This window comes from Macrotis lagotis, chromosome 1 (genome assembly GCF_037893015.1).
Source record: "Macrotis lagotis isolate mMagLag1 chromosome 1, bilby.v1.9.chrom.fasta, whole genome shotgun sequence".
NCBI classification, from domain to species: domain Eukaryota; kingdom Metazoa; phylum Chordata; class Mammalia; order Peramelemorphia; family Peramelidae; genus Macrotis; species Macrotis lagotis.
Genome location: NC_133658.1, coordinates 442324393 through 442346051, shown reverse-complemented (window position 1 = coordinate 442346051; position 21659 = coordinate 442324393). Strand labels below are relative to the sequence as shown.

At 37.0% G+C, this 21659-nt stretch overlaps 1 protein-coding gene across 5 annotated transcripts in view; it reads right to left on the bottom strand.

The window, feature by feature from the left end:
* The window catches only part of GNPNAT1 (glucosamine-phosphate N-acetyltransferase 1), a 36880-nt gene extending 20867 nt beyond the window's left edge, over positions 1-16013 (bottom strand). The window contains exons 1-2 of one of the 5 annotated variants that reach the window (XM_074213338.1): positions 15968-15984; positions 6620-6689 (exon numbers count right to left, since the gene is read on the bottom strand). The gene's annotated coding sequence lies outside the window, so the exon portion shown is untranslated. The other 4 variants (XM_074213337.1, XM_074213341.1, XM_074213339.1 and 1 more) reach the window with 4 other exon arrangements.
* Between the last annotated feature and the right edge of the window lie 5646 nt (positions 16014-21659).

The following is a 21659-nucleotide window of genomic DNA, read 5'->3' as shown; positions in this document are numbered from 1 at the left end:
GCTTCCCTGAATTCCTGTCCCTCCTGGTTTCTAATAGAACAATAGTGTTCCATGACATACATATACCAGTTTGCTAAGCCATTCCCCAACTGAAGGACATTTACTTGATTTCCAATTCTTTGCCACCACAAACAAGACTGCTATGAATATTTTTGTACAAGTGATGTTTTTACTCTTTTTCATCATCTCTTCAGGGTATGGACCCAGTAGTGGTATTGCTGGGTCAAAGGGTATGCACATTTTTGTTGCCCTCTGAGCAAAATTCCAAATTGCTCTCCAGAAAGGTTGGATGAGTTCACAGCTCCACCAACAAACAATATATTAGGGTCCCAGATTTCCCACATCCCTTCCAACACTGCTGTTATCACTATTATGTCCTTGTCTGTGTCTTCTTATAGCTCAGTTGATAGTTTTTGTTTGTTTTGTTTTTTATGAATTTGATTTTTTTTAGGTTTTTGCAAGGCAAACAGGGTTAAGTGGCTGGCCCAAGGCCACACAGCTAGGTAATTATTAAGTGTCTGAGACCAGATTTGAACTCAGGTACTCCTGACTCCAGGGCCGGTGCTCTATCCACTGGGCCACCTAGCCACCCCTTGAATTCGACTTTTAAACTATTTGGAGTATTTGATATTGATACTGATTGGTTTTCTAAGGTTCCATTTAAAATAATGTTTTGTTTATACCATTTTGATTTTTTAAATATGTTCTTGCTTTGATAGCATGATTGCAACTTCTGTTTTTGAATTCATTTGATACCATAATAAATTTTTTCAGCACCTATTTTATTCTGTATACATCTGTTTTTTAATGTGCTTCTTATAAGCAATAAGTTTAATTTTCTTATTTAGACTGTCACTTTTTCACTTTCTTGGATTGTTTAATCCAGTCATTTCTAAAGTTTCTATATTTTTTTCATGTTGTCTCTATTATTAGAGGTCTTCCTCCCCCCTTCTGCTATAAATAGTATATTTCTTCATTTACATTAAGTTAAATTTTTAAGGTGGCTCTACTTACATTGGCTTTCTTTCCTTCACTCTGAACTCTCCTTCCTTTTCCTTTGTTATCTTTGGGGGAAAAAAATTTTGCCTATCTTTTTTCTTTTCTGCTTTTAGCTGATATTTAATTCTTCCCCTTTTTTCTTGAAATAGAATCCCAGCTTTAATTGGAAGCTAGTATGGAAGAAACTTAGATTAGACCAACACCTAACACCCTTTACCAAGATAAGATCCAAATGGTTACAGGACTTAGACATAAAAAAAAACAATACTATAAGCAAATTAGAAGATCAGGGACTAGTTTACCTGTCAGATCTATGGAAAGGGGAGCAGTTTATGACTAAGGAAGAGTTGGAGAACATCACCAAAAACCAATTAGATGATTTTGATTACATTAAATTAAAAAGCTTTTACACAGATAAAACCACTGTAACCAAGATCAAAAGAAATGTAGTAAATTGGGAAACAATCTTTACAACTAATGATTCTGACAAAGGACTCATTTCTAAAATATACAGAGAACTGAGTCATATTTTTAAAACAAAAAGCCATTCCCCAATTGACAAATGGTCAAAGGATATGCAAAGGCAATTTACAGAGGAGGAGATCAAAGCAATCCATAGCCATATGAAAAATGGCTCTAAATCATTAATTATTAGAGAAATGCAAATTAAAGCTTCTCTGAGGTACCTCATACCTCTCAGACTTGCAAATATGACCAGAAAGGATAATGATCATTGTTGGAAGGACTGTGGGAAATCTGGGACACTATTACACTGTTGGTGGAGCTGTGAACTCATCCAACCTTTCTGGAGAGAAATTTGAAACTACAAAAATGTGCATATCCTTTGATCCAGCAATACCACTACTACATCTAAACCCTGAAGAGATGATAAAAAAGGATAAAAACATCACTTGTACAAAAATATTCATAGTAGCCCTGTTTGTGGTGGCAAAGAATTGGAAATCAAGTAAACGTCCTTCAATTGGGGAATGGCTTAGCAAACTGTGTTATATGTATGTCATGGAACACTATTGTTCTATTAGAAACCAGGAGGGATGGGAATTCAGGGAAGCCTGGAGAAATTTGCATGAACTGATGCTGAGTGAGATGAGTAGAACCAGAAAAACACTGTACACCCTAACAGCAACATGGGAGTGATGTTCAACCTTGAAGGACTTGCTCATTCCATGAGTGCAACAATCAGGGACAGTTGTGGGCTGTCTGCAATGGAGAATACCACCTGTATCCAGATAAAGAACTGGAGTTTGAACAAAGTTCAAGGACTATTCCCTTTAATTTAGGAAAAAAAAAACAACCAGATATCTTATTGTCTGATCTTGTTACCTCTTGTACTTTTTGTTTCTTCCTTAAGGATATGATCTCTCTCTAATCACACTTAATTTGGATCAATGTACAACATGGAAACAAAGTAAAGACTGACAAATTGCTTTCCGTGGGGGGGGGGGGGAAAGTAAGACTGGGGGGAAAATTGTAAAACTTAAATAATATCTTTAATTAAAACTAATTAAAAAAAACAAAGAAATAGAATCCCAGCTTTCTCACCTCTCTTTCAATTTATCTTGTTCTTTAGTATTTTTAATTAAATTTTCTGCTCCCCTTTCTAGATAGGATTTATTTCCCTTTCTGGGTACTCTAGAACTTCATTCCCTCCTACTGCCACTCTCTATCCCCCCCCTTCACTTTTCCCTGCTACCAGTCACTTTCTTTTTTTTTAGGTTTTTTTTCTTTTTGCAAGGCAATGGGATTAAGTGGCTTGCCCAAGTTCACACAGTCTGAGGCTGGATTTGAACTCAGGTACTCCTGACTCCAGGGCTGGGGCTGGGGCTCTATCCACTGTGCCACCTAGCCGCCCCTAAGTCACATACTTACTTTCCTTTTACTCTGCCTTTATTTTCCTATATTGGACTTTGTTCATGAGTATTTTACATTTCCTCTTAAATGTACTTTTCTCTTCTTGCAGACCTCAACAATCTTTCAAAGATGAAAAGATAGATCAAAATGAAGAACACAATATTATGTCATTTACAATAAATAATCCTGAAACAGATTCACAAAAAATTAAAATGTTGGACTAATGCTTTCAAAATAACAACTAATCCAAAAATATAAACAGGCATATCAAGAGACATTTGAAAAAATGCTAATTTAAGAAATGCAAATTGAAACAACTCTAGGGTACCACCACACACCTATCAGATTGGCTAATATAACTAAAAAGGGAAATAAATGTTGGAAGGGAAAGAAAAGTAGGGTTGTGATTTTGGAGAGCAATTTGGCCAAAGGGCATCAAAACTGCATATCTTATGATCCAACAATACTACTATTAAGTCTGTATCTCAAAGAGATCATAAAAAAGGAAAAAAAACACTCACGTACAAAAATATTTATAGCAGCTCTTTTTGTGGTGACAAATAATTGGAAATTGAGGGGATGTCCATCAACTGGGTAATGGTAGAACAAGTTGTGGTATATAATTATAATGGAATATTGCTCTATAAGAATTGGTGAGTAGGCAGATTTCAGAAAAATCTTAAAAGATTTATATGCACTGATGCTGAGTGAAATACACAGAACCAGGAGAACACTGTACATCTTAACAACATCACTGTGCAATGATCTACTATCATAGACTTAGCTCTTCTCAGCAATTCGGTAATCAAAGAAAATAATTCTAAGATCTGAGATGGAAAATGCCATTCTCATCTAGAGAAAGAACTATAGAATCTGAAAGTAGATCAAAACACCTATTTTCACCTTTTTAAATTTGGTTTTTGCTTTTTTCCTTCTCATGATCCCCCCCCCCTTCTGACTCTTCTTGCATAGCATGACAAATATAGAAATGTGTAATAGGATTGTACATGTATAACCTATATCAGATTACTTGCTATGCAAGGGTGGGGGTGGGAAGAAGAAAACTTTACAAATATGAATGTTGAAACCTATCTTTAAATATAATTGAAAAAATTAAAGTCTCTTTATATTTTATTTTTATTAATTTAAGTAGGGAGACTACTTAAAAGAATCAATGGACAGAATGTTTTCTTTAATATTACTGCTTTTTTGCCTCTCAATCACTTTGTCTTTTATTTCTTTGGTGAGACTTGTCATCACAAACTCAAGTTTTTTCTATTTTGTCAGTTATTTCTGACAGGTAGGCCACAAATTCATAATTCTCATTTCTCTTTTAAACCCCTCAAGAACAGCATGTCAGGGTTCTTTGCTCTCCTCAAATCAACAGGATTCTCTGCCTCATTGCATGTCAATTCATTTTCTTGTTTTATAGCATATCTTCAAAAGATACTTTAACTCATTTATTAGATCTAGAACGTCTTATTTCTGTCGTTCATGTCTTCCCTATTTCTGCTTATGGTCAAGGACTTTTAATTTTCTTCTGTCTATGATCTTATACCTCTGTTGCTCACTTGTTGACTTTCCTCTGATGGTGGTTTCCCCCAGACTGGATCTCAAAGCATTTCAGCTGGACTCCTCCCACACCGGGCAATTCATAATTCACTACCCTAGATCTCTACCCCAGTTGACTCTGAGATGATAGAACTGGCTCCAATTGGATGCTGGGCAGTTTGACTCAGGTTTAATGTTGTGCCACATGGTCTTGCTCAAGGCCCCTGTTTCTCAGTCCTTTACCCAGCATTGCAGTGTTAACAGCTCTGAGCAAGTTTTTGATGATCAAAGTTTGGGTTTCTTGAAGCAGGGTAAGGATAGTGCAGCATATAGGGGTTCTATGTTAAACCCAAACACATATCCTATCCTGCTCCCTCTCTGTTTCCTGCTTTGGCAACAGTTGTCTCAGTACATTTCAGTAATTTAGAATTTGGATTCCCACTGCAGTAAAAAGAGGCAGTAGAAGAAGTGATTAAGATAGAGTAGTTTTCTTTCACAAGCTTGCTTGTTGAATGGATAGTAAAGCATGCTAGTGGGAGCCCAATGGGTTAAGGGGAAGGAATACTGAATGAGTGTGGTTCATGGGATTTTATTTTTAACCTTGTGCTCTTGGTGTCCCAGACAATGAAAATCACTTAAACTGCTATATAGCTGGCTCATAATTTGTATTTTAGAGGAAGGTTGTGAAGATCAGAAAAAATATCTAATCCTCTTTTTTGTTGGTGACATGATCCATAAGTCTTGAGAAATGGACATCTAATGAAATAAAGGATTTCCACATATTCTGATTCAACATAAACAAACAAATAAATAAATAACCTGAACTGAGTAAATATTTTGAAATGCAATTACAAGAGGCAAGAGAAACCTGTTTTTATCAACTGGAAATGACTGTAAGCACAAATTATTTACATTATTTACATGAGAGGGAAGAAGTATTCTATCAGAGACCTAATGTCTTTACATATATATAGCCAAATAAGGTAAGTTTTATTCTGATAATAATAAGAAAAAATTAGAAAAGGATAGAGGACTCTATTAGGGAGGGAAGGAGAAGGGGAAAAAAAACTTACATAATAAGAGTATATGAGAGTAAAACTTATGTAAATACAGAGGAAGGGATGTGGAAAGAAGTATCCTATGAACTTCACTTTCTCCTAAACTGGGCAAAAGAAAGTAGAACACTCAAACACACTCAAAACATACTGTAGAAATACACTAGATGAACAGGGAAATAAGAGGCTAGAGAGAGAGAGAAAAGGGTAAAAGAAGGACAAAATAAATGATGAAATAGTCATAAGTAAATCAAAAGTCCAACACAGGAAAATAAAAAGAAAGAAAGCATAAAGACAAGTGATTGGGGATAGGGAAAAGGCAAGGGAGCAGAAACATCACATCATTTATAGATCACAAAGGTGAACTCAACTTTTGTCATAGCATATAATACTTAAAGGAAAAGTTATTAAATTGCAGAGAAAGAAAGTAAAATGATAATATTGGGACCTCAACATATATCCCTTTCAATTGTATACAAATCTAACAAAAAAGATACAGGATCTAAAGAGAGAGCTTTAAAAAAATTAGAATTTGGGGCAGCTAGGTGGCGCAGTGGATAAAGCACCGGCCCTGGAGTCAGGAGTACCTGGGTTCAAATCTGGTCTCAGACACTTAATAATTACCTAGCTGTGTGGCCTTGGGCAACCACTTAACCCCATTTGCCTTGCAAAAAAAAAAATTAGAATTAGATCTTTCTTCATTACTAAAGGTCAACAGAATTTATGCATTAACACCTTTACAAAAAATAAAATTACACTGTGCCATAAAATCCTCATAACAAATGAAGAAAAGTCAAATACTAAATTATCTTCAACAAAGAGCCCCTGAAGAATTAAAATTAATTGCAGATAAGCTACAATTCTAAAATACATTCTACACATCCAGTCTTTTGCTAAGTCCTGTCATTTCTACCTTTGCTACATTTTATATGTCCCCTTCTCTCTTCTGATAGAGCTATTCAGCCTATTTATTCTGCCTCAATTATTCCCTACTCTTTTTTCTTCTCTTCCGTTTCCAAAGTAATATTCCTAAAGCACTGTCTCTCCTACTTAATAAACTATAGTAACTCCCTATTATCTCCAGAATCAAATTTAAATGCTATTTGGCTTTTAAAGCCATTCACAACCTCAACCATTCCTACCTTTCCAGCCTTCTTATACTTTACAATGCTGTTCTTCAAACCAAGCTCTCCATCTCTCCATGCTTTTTCACTGAAAGGAAGGAAATAAGCATTTTTTAAAAGTTCCTACTATATTCTAGGCAAAATATCTCATTTATTCCTCACAACAATTCAGTGAGGTAAGTGCTATTATAATCCCTATTTTACAGATGAGAGAACTGAGGTAATAGTCCCCATAAAGTGAATTCTCTCTCTTTCTTCATCTCTGCCTCTTTGCTTCCAATGCTAGTAAGATTCAACTCAAATCCTAATTTCTGGCAAGAGGACTTTACCTTAGTCCCATCAAATGCTATTAGCCTCCCTCTAGTTTGCCTATAAATATTATATAATCATAGTTGTTTACATTGTCTTTCATTAGAATGTGAGATGTTAGGGCAGGGACTGTTTTTGCCTATCTTATTTTATCCCCACGGTGCCGGGCACTGTAGTAGACATGTTGCTTTTGTGAGGCAAAGAACAAGTCAGAGACCAATACAAACAAACCAAATCTTATGTACATATATAAAGCAGTATTTAGGGGTTATTTCATATCTCTAAATGTTTTCATGAACAGAAGGACAAATATTAATCTAGCATGAAATGGAAAAAAAATAAAAAACAACAAATCAAACTTTTCCCAGCTAAATCAAATTCTGAAAATAAAAAATAGTAATAAAATTTAAAACAAACATTTTAAAAACATAATGGACAAAACTAAATTTGTTTTTTAAAAATTAATAAACATAACAAGGGAAGCTAGGTACCACAATGCATTGAGAACTGATCCTGGGCCTGAGTTCAAATCCTATATCAAACTGGATTATTTAATGATTACCTAGCTGTGTGATCTTGGGCAAATCACTCAACCCCATTGCCTTGTAAAAGCAAAAAATAAAAATAAAAATACACATGTGACATTGATTAGTCTGAATTTTAAAAAGATTGAAAAACAAAGTGTTCCTATCAAAGATAGGGTAGGGGAGGAGAGCTGCAGAAATTATGGTAAATTAAAAAAGGAAACTTATGAAAAATGATTTTGCTCTATTACCAGTTAATAAAACTGAATCTTAGATGAAATGAATACACACACACACACACACACACACACACACACACACACACGTATATTTTAAGGCCAGATTAATAGAAGTAAATAGATTATATGTCCAGGTACTAGAAAAAGAACTTTGAACAAGCCATAAATTAATGCCCAAAGCAAAAAAAAAACTTTAGGTTTAGACAACTTTACAAAGTAAATTCTATTAAACAATCAAAAAATTAATATACAAAATGTAGCAAAAATAGGAAAATGAACTCTTCCAAACTCTTTATGATACAAACATTGTCTTGATATGCAAACCAGGGAGACAAAGCCAATACAGGGTGGGTAGGAGAACCAAACCTATATCCCAAATAAATAGTGACTAAAAAATACTGGATAAAATGTAAGCAAATAGGATACAATAAGAGTTTATACCAGGAATGTGGGATTGGTCTGATATAAGGAAAACTAGGAGAGTAATTCTTATTGTTTGTACAGTTATTTCAGATGCCCAATTCTGTATGATTCCACTTGGGGTTTTCTAGGCAAAGATAGTGAAGTGGTTTGGCATTTCCTTCTCCAGCTCATTTTATAGATAATGAAACCGAGACAACAAGCAAGGTTAAATGACTTGCCCTGGGTCATACTATATTTGTTCTTCCTTCTCAAAGTAAACCATGACATCAGGGAAGTGATGCCATGACAAGCACATGAATTGGATTTGAGTGAGGGGGCCTGTGCAAGTCACCAGACTCACTTTCTCCTCCAGTGTCATCTGGCTCCAGGGGCCAGATATGAATCAGAAGGACTGGAGATGGCCCTGGAGGAAAGATAATCACGGTCAAGTAACCTGGTTAAGGTAGTGTCTGTCAGTTGTGGGAGGCCTATTTCGAACCAGACCTCTTGACTCCAAGGTCAGTGCTCTATTCACTGTGCCACCTAGCGGTCCCACAGGTTATATAGCCACCGTTAGAGGTCACATTTGAACTCAGGAAGATGAGTCTTCCTGACACCAACTATCTGCTCCTGAATGTAACACAAAATATCAACAATAAAAATAACAAAATTTCGAGACTATATCAATAGACACCCAAAAAGTATTTGACAAAAGACAAAACCCTAAAAAATCCAAGCAAATACAACTAGAGAAACTCCATTCAAAATAACAATATTTAAAATGCTTTGAAGTCTTTCCATACATATAAAGGAACAATGTAAATTTAACTACAATTTTTTTTTTTTAGGTTTTTGCAAGGCAAATGGGGTTAAGTGGCTTGCCCAAGGCCACACAGCTAGGTAATTATTAAGTGTCTGAGACCGGATTTGAACCCGGGTACTGCTCCAGGGCTGGTGCTCTATCCACTATGCCACCTAGCCGCCCCATACAAAATTTTTTTATGGAAATCAGAGACCTAAAGATTGGAGATATATATAATTGTTCCTGGGTAAGCCAAGTCAATATTAGAAAACTAACAATGCTACCTAATATTTATTCAATGCTGCATCAATCAAGCTACCAAAAATTATTTTACAGTTAGATAACCAGAAGAACAAAAAGTTAAGAATCAGGGCAGCTAGGTGGCACAGTGGATAGAGCACCGGCCCTGGAGTCAGGAGTACCTGAGTTCAAATCCGGCCTCAGACCTAGCTGTGTGGCCTTGTGCAAGCCACTTAACCCCATTTGCCTTTGCAAAAACCTATAAAAGAAAAAGAAAAAAAAAAGAATCTCATAGAAAATCATGAACAAAAGTGAGGAGTCTATCGATACCAAATCTCAAACTGTACTTCAAAACAGTATTCAACATAATTTGGTACTAGTTAAAAGTTAAGTTAATCAGTGGAATAGATTATGTACATAACAAGAGAAAATAACCCTAAAGAAACCATCTGCTGGGTTTAATATTTGACAAAAAGGGCTGAGAAAACTCAGAAATAGTCTGCTAAGAAATTATGAATAGAAAACTCAAATAAAAGGAAATATAAAAAATTAATTATAGAAGCAAGGAAGAAATTACTTTTCATATCTGTGGACAAGACCCTAATAACAAGGGATAGAGAGTATCACAGAAAATAAAGTGGACATTATGTACCATTAAAAAGCTTTTGCACAAACAAAATCAATGCAGTTAAAATTAGAAGGGAATTAGGTAACTGGGGAGGGGAATCTTTGCAAGTTTCTGATAAAAGTCTCACATTCAAGATCTATAAAATACTGATTCAAATTCATAAAAATTAAAATCAATACTCCCAAAGCCTAAGAGTCAAAGGATATAAACAGGTAGCTCCTTCAAAAAAATTAAATGTAATTATTTTATAAGTCTACTATCCTTCCCTTCCCCCATGAACAATTTAAACAAAAAATAAAACCTAACAAATTGCAAAATCAAGCAAAAATTTCTATATTGGTCATGTCCAAAAATGTACACCCCAAGTCTACATTTTAAGCCCATCAACTACTCTATGGGAGGAGGTGGGTATCATGTTTCAGCTTCAGTTAGGTTGAAGAGTAGATGGTGGAGTCAGGGAGTACTGAGTTCAAATACTACTTCAGACACTAGCTATGTTATCCTGGGCAAGTCTAAATGTTTTGCAAATCCTTAAGTCACGATATAAAGGGCCAGTTATTACTATTATTATTTTACATAGTCCTCTGGACTTGTAGTTAATCAGAGCATTTATCAGTTCTAAAGTTTTTTTCCCATAATGTTGTTTAAATTGTTCTAATTCTGTTCATTTCACTATCAGTTCATAGAAATCTTCCTAGTTTCATCATTCCTAATGGCACAATATTATTCCATTATATTTATATACTATAATTTGTTTAATCATTCTTGATAATAAGGGCCAACTGTCTTACTTTTTAGTTTGGAGCAACTATAAAGAGTTGTTATAAATATAGTGTACCTGTTTTCTTGAAGTCTTTTCAACATTTCTCATTGCCCTTTTTTTGTCAGAATTCCTTTAATTAGCATTTCTCTATTAGTGATTTGTGGCATTTTTTCATATAGTTGTAGACAATTGAGATTTCTTTCTTGGAAAACTGCCCATCTAAGACCAACTCCAAAAAGACTACCAGGAGGCGTGGAGGTGTGCAGAGGCAAACTGGCCCAGATTGGAAACAACAGCACAGTTCAGTAATGGAAAAAGGAAAGAAGGAAGAAAGGAGTCAAGACTACATAAAGTACACACTAGTGCATTCTTGATGGAGTCATAAATTGTCCCTAGTCATTCTGGAAAACAATTTATTACTATGCCCAAAGTAGTAAAATGTATATGACTCAATTATACTTTTAGTCTAGGCCATGAAGAAATCAGTGAAAGAGAAAGAGTAAACATTTATAGTAGCTATTTTCCTGGTATCTAAATGACTAAACAGATTGTATTATGTATGATGAAATGTCCTAAGAAATGATGAAACAGAAAGTTACAAAGACAACTGCAAAGACTACTATGAACTGATGCAGAGTAAACAGAACTAGAATTTATACATCCTAGAGAAATACAATTTTGAAAAGCTTAAGAACTCTGATCAATGCAATGATAAATGAGTCCAATAAATATGTGACCCATCTCCCAATAGAGGTAATGAACTTAAAATGCTATTTTTCAGAGGTTGGGTTTTGTTTTATTTTTTAATTTGCTCAGTTGGCAGAAGAGGTCATTAATCCCTTCCCCCAACTGATCAAAGGATATGCCACATTCATTTCAATATAACTGGTTGTTGGTATAGTGGTATTGCTCTGAATTAAACTCACTTAAACCACTTTGCCAAAAAGGAATAGTAAAACTATTACATCACTTTGCTATCAAAATAAAAAAATTTAAATGCAATGCTTTGTTTGGGTTGAACAAAAGAATTCACATCACTTTTATTGGAAATAACTTGGGTACTATTTATTAAAAAATGTATTAAGTGCATAAGATTAAAATAGACAGGATTTGAAGCTTTAAATCACTATACTGTATAGATAGGTTTTTGTATAACAATATAAAGAAAAAAGAAAACTGCTTTTCTTATTCTTTGACCATTTATCTTTTGGGTAATAGTTCTAAGACTTATAGATTTGAATTAATTCCTTATGTAACTTGGATAGTTATCAAAAACTTTCCCATAAAGAATTTTTCCCATTACTTATTTCCCTTCTGATTTTAATGATGTAAGATATTTATACAAAAAACTTATTATATAATCAAAATTGTCCATTAAATCTTCTGTGATTCTATCACTTCAGTCATATTTAGTGATTAGTCTTCAGTCTTTCCTTTTCCACAGATCCAAAAGGTATTTCTTTCTTGTTTCTCTAAGATACCTAAGATGTGCACATATCCATTTAGTTTATCTTATTATATATTGTGAGATATTGGTTATACCTAATTTCTTCCAAACTACTTTCCATTTCCCCCCCCATAGTTTTTTTTTTTTATCAAACAGGGAGTGTTTTCCTCAGAAAATATAATCTTTGGCTTTACTAAACACTAAACAGGAAGAAAAAAGGGGGGGGATTCAAACAATCAATCAACAACTGGAAAATTGCATCCAAATCACTAATAAAAAGAAAAATGAAAATTAAAGCAACTCTGATATTTAACCTCACATCTATCAGACTGGAGAGGCTGACAAAAAAAAAAAAGAAAATGATAAGTGTTGGAGGACCTGCAGGAAAACTGGCACAAAATTTTTTTAATAGTATACGAATGTATTTTTTAAACCTTTTCAGTTGTACTCTATATTCATGCACTTCTAAAGTACTTCTTATTCGGACATTATTTATTCGAAACAACACAGGCAAGTACCTAGAAGAAATGAAAAAAGGTCCTCTGAGAGGCTGCAGGATGTAGTGAAATCCTGGTTCAGTGCATGTCCTTTAACCTGTCCAAGCTTCAGCTTTTTTAGTTGCAAAAAAAAAAGTGTCTATTATACTGTGTTATATTTAAAGGATAGGAATATGGATTGCAAATTATTATTTTACTGATATAAGGATCCTCCTAGTTGAGGACTTTTTCAATGCAGGTTAACACTTTCTCTATAATTTGCAATCATAGAAAGTTGCCTTGAACAGCAAAAGATTAAGTGACTTACCAAGGGTCAGAGCCAGTATATGACAAGAGGCTGGACTGAACCTCCAGGAAGTGCACAAGCTTTTTATTCATTAGATCCCATATGGTACAATAATACTCTGTGACTCATTTGAGTGTACACTCCAAGGGAATAGCTAGTAGGCTTGTTTTTTGTTATTTATTTATTTTTTCCCTTCTAGACAGACCTGTGATTTCACTGGTATAGAGACTTCCTAATGAGGAAACTTATCACTGCAAGTCTTTTTTGAGTTTTGACTAAAATAAAGATAAATATACTCTATGTCAAAAGTAAAAAATACAAGATTTAGAAGATGTGGCAAAACCTTTATTAATGTAACACTATATACAATATAAATACATTCAACCTGAGATTTGGTTGAAAAGTTTTGTTTTTTTATAAATCACCTGGAATACTGAGAGGCCCAAACATTATCCTGTTTATACAGGATATGTTAAGACAGGACTGGAACTCAATCTTGCTGATTCTAAGGTCAGCTCTCTATATACTCTGTCATAACTTTCCTTTTGCTAAAAATGCATAGGAATTTTGAGGTTTTGTGGTAAAGGGGGCTAACATCCCAACATACCTCAAAGGATTCTCAAGGCTTCACTGTATTGCAGCAAAATACAATATTGAATTCTCATTTGAGTTTTAATTAACCTTAAGAGCAAAATTTTATTATAAGATTTTCCTGAAAAAAATGTTTAAAGGGCAGCTAGGTGGTACAGTGGATAGAGCACTGGTGCTGGAGTCAGGAGGACTTAAGTTCAAATGCAACCTCAGGCACTTAATATTTTTAAAAAATTTTATTTAAGGTAACAGGGCTAAGTGACTTGTTCAAGGTCACACAGCTAGCAATTATTAAGTGTCTGATGCTGGCTTAATATTACTTAGCTGTATGACTTTGGGCAAGTCAACTTAACCTTTGCAAAACCAAACCCAGCCCCACAAAAAAAAAGATATTTAAATTAAAAAGGGTTTGCATTTAAAGTAATAAAATTTATTCATCTGGAAGAGACATTACTTATCTCCTAATGAAGTCAGATAAATGAGATGTGATACAGTGAAAAATGTGCTAGATTAGGAGTCAAAAATCTCAAAAGTTCAACTCTCAGCTCTTTTCCTCCTTGTGACTTTGTGCAAGCTGTTTTTCCAGGTCTCAATTTCTTCATCCATAAAAGAAATAGACTAGGGGCGGCTAGGTGGTGCAGTGGATAGAGCACAGGCCCTGGAGTCAGGAGGACCTGAGTTCAAATTTGGCCTCAGACACTTAATAATTACCTAGCTGTGTGGCTTTGGGCAAGCCACTTAACCCCACAGCCTTGCAAAAGAAAAAAAAAAGGTGAAAAGAAATAGACTAGATTAAATGGTCTCTTAGGTCCCTCCCAACTCTAAAACTATTATCTATGCTGCTTAAGTATTATTTTACAAATTGTAAACTGAGGCCGAGTCAGGTCTAGAAACTGCACCCAAGACTACAAAGTAAAGAGGCAGAATCATGACTAAAATTCTAACTTAAATCCCAGTATTCTTTCCAATAAAATTAGTGTATGTAGTCATAACCCCAAGGGAAAATGTCACTGGAGCTAAGACTAATTCAAAACCGTTCTGTAATATACTCCCTGCAAAACACTCCTGCTTCCTTCTGGCATTCTCTATCTTTCTTCCCTTCTGACTTGTAATTCATGCCAGGCTCACAGTTATCACATTTATTGGGCCATTGGTTTCTCTAATTACTTTTCAAATAACATTCACTGTTGTATTTTCTATAATTTAATTGCTTATTGTTCTTCCTCTCAAAGAGGTCTAAAATGACATCACTAAGGTAGGATCAAGTTTCAGTGCCTGACTATGGCTAATCAGACGGATAACTAGTTCAGAAGGCCCTACCACAGGCAGGCTGAGTGAATGTTTGAAGCAGATTCTCAAAATTTGAGCATCTTGGGTTTCTTTTGAACTATTTAAATTCTGCTTTGCTCATAGAGTACTACACCTTCTCTGTACCATTCATGTCCCACAATTTGGGCAGTATATAAAACATAAATTTATATCTGTTTTACTCAATGCATTAGTCAAATAACTTGTCCAGTATCACAAGCTAGTCAAAACCCACAAGTAAGAATTTAGAGTATCTTAGAGGACTTGTGATTTCCTAAGTGCAAAGAATGTCAAGCCTAGCAATCTACAAAATACTCCAATTTTGCTGAATTTACATACAAAAACCTAAGAAGAAAAAGTCCCTGTGAAGAGTCCAAGAGGTAAGTTTTTCTTTCAATACATCATGTCGTCTGTTTCAAATAACACTTCAACAGAACAGCTCTGCCTAAGTTAACTTTTAAGATTTTCAGACTTAATCTTAGTTTAGATCGATGCTACTCAGATTAGAAAGAAAAAGCGATAATGAGAAAAACTGAAGATACTTGAGTTGTGTTTCCAATTGTACTAGTAGCCATGAAACTGGAGCCAAGCCAGCGAAGCTATCAATCCGTTTCCTTGATAAAATACAGGAACTAGATTGGAATATTTATAATAGACTTCTTATCTTTAAATTATTTTCATGCTTTCGATGAAAACAATAATCCATCTGTAACACATGCTATTGAATATGAATAAATGAAGGTGAAGATATTCCTTTAAATAAGCGAGTATCTCTCATCCACTACAATATATACCATTTGCTTTCTTCAAATCTTAGAAAACGCTGATCCTTGTAAACAGATCGCTGAGGGGAGAAGGGACCCCGGTTGGCGGGGGGGACGCAGCCGTCTCCCCTTCAGCCCGGCCCCGGGCCTGCGCGGGTCGGCTCCTTCGGGGCCACGGGAGGCTACTGAACCCTCGTGCTGGGAAGCGTTAAGGCAGAGGCGGGGGCAGCCTCGTCCACGCCAGCGCAGCCCTCCCTCTAGCCCGGGGCCGGCCCCGCGCCGGGCCCCGCCGCGCCGGGCCCTCCCTCACCTCCCCCAGCCCGGCCCAGTCCCGGGGAGTCGCGGTGCTCATCTGTAGCGGCAGACGGAGGCTCGGGGCGCTCTCCCGGTCAGGTCTGCGCCCCCAGCCCCGCGCCCGGGGACACCACAAGCGCCACGCGGTCCTAAAGCCGCCGTCGGCACTCACCCGGCACCTACCCTCCCCGAGCGCACCGCGGGCCAGCCCCGAGCCGCCTCGGCCCCTCCGGCATCAGCGCGCTGCGCGGCGCTCCGGTCCCGCGGCTCACCTGGCCGCCGGCTCCCGCTCCCTTCCGGCTCGCCGTCCCCGCGCTCCGCCCGCCGCGGCTCCAACGTGGCAGCGCCGGCGCTCCCGCCCCCTGACGCATGAGGCGAGCGGAGGGCGGTGTGCCCGCGGCGCCTGAGCCGGGGAGGGCTGGGCCGGGCGGCGGGGCCGGGCGCCAGCCCGGTGCGGGCTCCGGGAGCCCCGCGCCTCGCCGCGCTCCGCCGCCCGGCCTGGAGTCGCGCCAGCCCACGGCGTGTCCGACCCCGCCTGTCCTCGCAGCTCCGGGACTGTGGAGTCATCCTTCGTGAACAACCCCCGAGGAGCAGCGAAAACAAAGCACCCTAGACGCAGTTCCTTTTGCGTCTCCATGGCTAGTTTCCTTTCACACGACTTGGAGTTTTGGAAATCATCCTTTCGAATCCTCTCATTGCACAGACGAATACTCAGAGTTCTGAAAACAAGTGATTTAGTCCAAGCCCCTAAGGAGGGAGATTTTCCTTAACACCCTGGTTCATCTGTTGTTTCTTCTTTCCATTATTTTTCGCTTAGCTCTTATGTAGTTAAGGTACAAATGGTACAGAAGAGTTCCAGCTCTGCAGTTTACCAATACTACTTGTGCGATGAGCAACTTTCATATAAACTTTTTTGGCCTCAGTTGCTTCCTGGCTGACTGGAACACAATGGGCCAGAATGATTAAATTCTAGTTGGGTAGATACTCCCATCCAGCATGGAAAGGATACTGCCTGGTCATTTGGGTAATTGCATCCATCAGATGTTGGCTGAGTTGGCCTATAGAGAATGAGGATCCAGAAAGGGGAAAAAAAAATGGATCTACCCAATTGCTGATTATTTTAAATAAACATTTCTCTCAGAGAGACCTAGCTGTTTCTGGAGATGCTGCTGCCCCTGCTTCCTCTGTAGCAAGAGCTACTAAAACAAAAAACAGAGAAAGCAAAGTTCTCACCACCAAAGACACCTTAGCACTGTCAAATAGTTCAGCACCAGAAGAGGATATTCATTAGAAATGTTATTAAAGAAGTTGCATTGCCATTGCACCCCAAGGATCATGGAACCTGAAATCTCCCTTAGACTGAACTTCTTGAGAGCAGGAACTGTCTTACTTTACTGTTTGTATTCTCAATGCTTAGCACAACGTTTTAGAATTAGCAAGGGCTTAACAGTTTGTCAGTCAATCATTTAGCAAGTTTTTTAAGATTGAAACAAAATATGATGCGTAGATTATATAGAATAGGAAAAAAAGCTTATGTAAACAGCACTAAAAAGAACATTTGACAAGGATACAAGACAGGTTCTGAAGGATGCACATAAAATGAAGGATGTATTGGCTTGCAAAGTAGCAGAAAGTCCATCAAGCCTGAGGATCTGATTCCTTATATAACCAGGATTTTTATGCCTCCAGTGACCAGAAAACTATTTAAATTGTATGAGCTTTATTCCCCTGAATAATTAAGTCTTATGGAGAGGCTAGGTGGCGCAGTGGATAGAGCACCAGCCCTGGAGTCAGCTCAAATCCCGCCTCAGACACTTAATAATTACCTAGCTGTGTGGCCTTGGGCAAGCCACTTAACCCCATTGCCTTGCAAAAATCTTTAAAAAAAAACAATTCAGTCTTGTGAATGGTTTCATTGTCCATCTAGGGAAAGGTGCCTAACCTTTGTTGTTCTTCTAGCCTTAGTAGTTGTTGTAAACCTAGCCTATGAGTAAGAAATGTTGCTCATACTACATCCTGTCCCTTGGCAAGGTTCTAAAATATCTACCAGTGATGAGAGAATTATATAGAAAAATTATAATCAGAAACAAATTCTGTAATTTTTAATGCGGTTATATCTGGGAATCTTGTTAAAGGTGTGGAAGGAGCTTTGCTCTTGAGATGTAAATTGACTCCTATTGTTTCCTTGTTTAATATAAAATTTGTTTCCCTTCTCATTCCCAACCCCCCCCCCCCAATCTTCTACTTATGTTGTAAAGGGAAAGGGATTTCCCCTTTTGCCATCAGTGTCCAGATAAGGGGCAAGTCTATAGAAAACTAAGCTGGACCTCAGCTTGGAGCCAGTCCTCTGTCTCTCTCTGTTTTTATCCCTCCCTCTCTTCATCTCCCTCTCCCTCTCTCTATCTCAATCTCTCTCTACCAAGCAACTGGCCTAGCCTTTTGTTATCCAAGCTGTCCTAAACTGCTTATGACCCTAATTAGCTGTGTGACCTTGAGCAAGTCACTTAATCCTGATTGCCTCCTTGCATCCAGGACCATCTTCAGTCATCCCGATTCATATCTGGCCATTGGACCCAGATGGTTCTGGAGGAAAAAGTAGAGCTGGTGACTGAGCACAGCACCCCCCTCACCCAAATCCAATTCATGTGCTTGTCATGGTATCACCTCCCTGATGTCATGGTCTTCACGGAGCGTAAAAGACAAACATCATCATTTTATGGTGACAAAGAATAGGAAATTGAGGGGACGCCCAACAATTGGGGAATTGTTGAACAAGTTGTGATATAATGAACAGGCAGATTTCAGAAAAACATGGAAAGACTTACATGAAGTGATGCTGTGTAAAGTGAGCAGAACCAGGAGAATATTGTGCAATGATCAACTATGATAGATCCAGTTCTTCCCAGCAATACAGTGATCAAAGACAATTCTAAAAGACCTGAAATGGAAATTGCCATCCACATCCAGAAAAAGAACTACAGTATCTGAATGCAGATCAAAATATACTATTTTTCACTTTTTTTTTAAAATTTGGTTTTTGTTTTTCCCTTCTCATTATTTTTCCTTTTTGTTCTTATTCTTCTTTCATAATGTGACTAATATAGAAATATGCAATACATGATTATACATGTATAACCCATATCAGATTATTTGCTATCTAGAGCTGGGGTAGGGAAGGGAAGGGGAGAAAACTTTGCAAATATTTTGACATATAATTGGAAAAAAAATATATATTTTTCAGGTTTTTGCAAGGCAATGGGGTTAAGTGGCTTGCCCAAGACCACACAGCTAAGTAATTATTAAGTGTCTGAGACCGGATTTGAACCCAGGTACTCCTGACTCCAGGGCCATTGCTTTATCCACTGCACCACCTAGCCACCCCTGAAAAATATTTTTTAAAAAGATAATGCAATATATAAATTAAAGGGGAAAATAAAAAGAAATAAAGTAGTGCCATCATGAAAGTTATGGAAAATGGGGAGGAATAAAGGCCAGAACTTCTAGGTTTTACTTCGAGGAGAACTGACTCCTCAGGTCTTAAAAATTTGTGATGTGATGAACTATTGCCAGATATTTGAAATACACAACAATGGGTTTATTGATCTAAATTACCAGTGAAGAGGCAGCTAGGTGGTGAGTGAATAGAGTACCAGCCCTGGAATCAGGAGTACCTGAGTTCAAACCCGGCCTCAGACACTTAATAATTACTTAGCTGTGTGACCTTGGACAAGTCACTTAACCCCATTGCCTTGCCAAAAAACCCTTTAAATATTAATAATAAAAAGAATTGAAGATAATAAACTGGTTTTCATTTAAATGCCACAGTTCCTTCTCTGGATATGGATGGTATTTTCTATCACAAGTCTTTTCAAACGGACTTTGATTATTGTACTGCTGTAATGAACAAGTCTATAATGGTTGTTCATCACCCCATGTTGCTTTTAGTATGTATAATGTTCTGGTTCTTCTCATTTCACTCAGGATCAATTCATCATTCAATTTCTAGACTTTTCTGAAATCCCAGAGGACAATTTTTTTTAATAACTCTTGATTTTTCCATAATCCAACAAATATAGGCAATTCATTTGGTCTCTAGTTCCTCTACCTCTTTGAAAACCAATCTCCTCACACTATTGTTCTATTAGGAACCAGGAGAGATGGGATTTCAGAGAAGCCTGGAAAGACTTGAATGAACTGATGCTGAGAGAGATGAGCAGAACCAGAAGAACAATATACACCATAACAGCAATTTGGGGTTGATGATCAGTCTTAATGGACTTGCTCATTCCATTAGTGCAATATTCAGGGACAATTTTAGGGTATCAGCGACAGAGAAAACCATCTGTATCCAGAGCGGGGCGACTAGGTGGCGCAGTGGATAAAGCACTGGCCCTGGAGTCAGGAATACCTGAGTTCAAATCCAATCTCAGACACTTAATAATTACCTAGCTGTGTGGCCTTGGGCAAGCCACTTAACCCCATTTGCCTTGCAAAAACCTAAAAAAAAAATGTGGAGTTTAAACAAAGAACAAAGATTATTGCCTTCAATCTTTAAAAAAAAGTTGTCTTATATAATATATAATTTTGCTATCTCTAATATTTTATTTTTCCTCAAGGATATGATTTTTCTCTCAACACATTAAATTTTAATCAATGTATAGCATGGAAACAATGTAAAGACTATCAGACTTCCTTCTATGGGGAGTGGGGAAGGGAGAGTGGAGGAAAAAAATTGTAAAATTCAAAACCTTACCAAAAAAATGATAATAGAAACCTATCAATTGGAAAAGTTGTCCTTGATCATTGAACTGCTGAGAGGAATTGTGTGCATAATAGTTGATCATCTCACAATGTTTTAGTGCATACGATATTATCCTGGTTTCTGTTCACTTTACTCAAACCTATAATTGGAAAACATAAAAAATTCACATATATATATATATATACCATCCTCCTCTTCTGGTAATTCTCAGCTCACATATTGTCACATATTGTGGAAAACTAACTTGCAGAATCTTAAGCATAATCCTGCCGGTTTATGAAATGAGCACAACTTTTAGGTAATTTGACCCATCCTTGCATTGTCCTTCTTTAGAAATGGGATGAAAACTGATCTTTTCCAATTCAGTGGCCACTGTTGTGATTTCCAAATTTGCTGGTATATTAAGTACAATATTTTTTTTCATGTACATGTCTTTTTAAAAAAAGTATTTATTGGGGAGGCTAGGTGACGCAGTGAATAGAGCACCAGCCTTGGAGTCAGGAGTACCTGGGTTCAAATCCAACCTCAGATACTTAATAATTACCTAGCCATATGGCCTTGGGCAAGCCACTTAACTCCATTGCCTTGAAAAATCTAAAAAAAAAATTATTAAGAAAGATTTTATTTATTTTGAGTTTTACAATTTTTCCCCCCATTCTTTCTTTCCTCCCCCCCAGAAGACATTTTGTTAGTCTTTACATTGTTTCCATGGCATACATTGATCTCAGTTGAATATGGTGAGAGAGAAATCATATCTTTAAGGAAGAAGAATAAAGTATAAGAGATAGCAAAATTACATAATAAGATAATGGTTTTTTTCCCCCCTAAGTTGAAGGTAATGGTCTTTGGTCTTTGTTCAATCTCCACAATTATTTCTCTGGATACAGATGGTATTCTCCATTGCAACTAGCCCAAAACTGTCCCTGATTGTTTCATTGAAGGAATGAGCAAGTCCACCAAGGTTGATTAAGTACAATATTTTAACAGTATAATTTTTTAAAGTTTTAAAAAGCTAAGCCGGTATGTCATCACTTCCATAAACCTTATTGTTAGCATTACTTCCTAAGCCCACTTGACTTCATTCTCCAAGATGTCTGGCTCTGTAGCAGTGTAATGGTTGTGTAACAGTTATTAGGTACCTTATTTAATCTATTCCACTGCTCTACTGCTCTATTTCTTAGCCAGTACTAGATTGTTTTAAT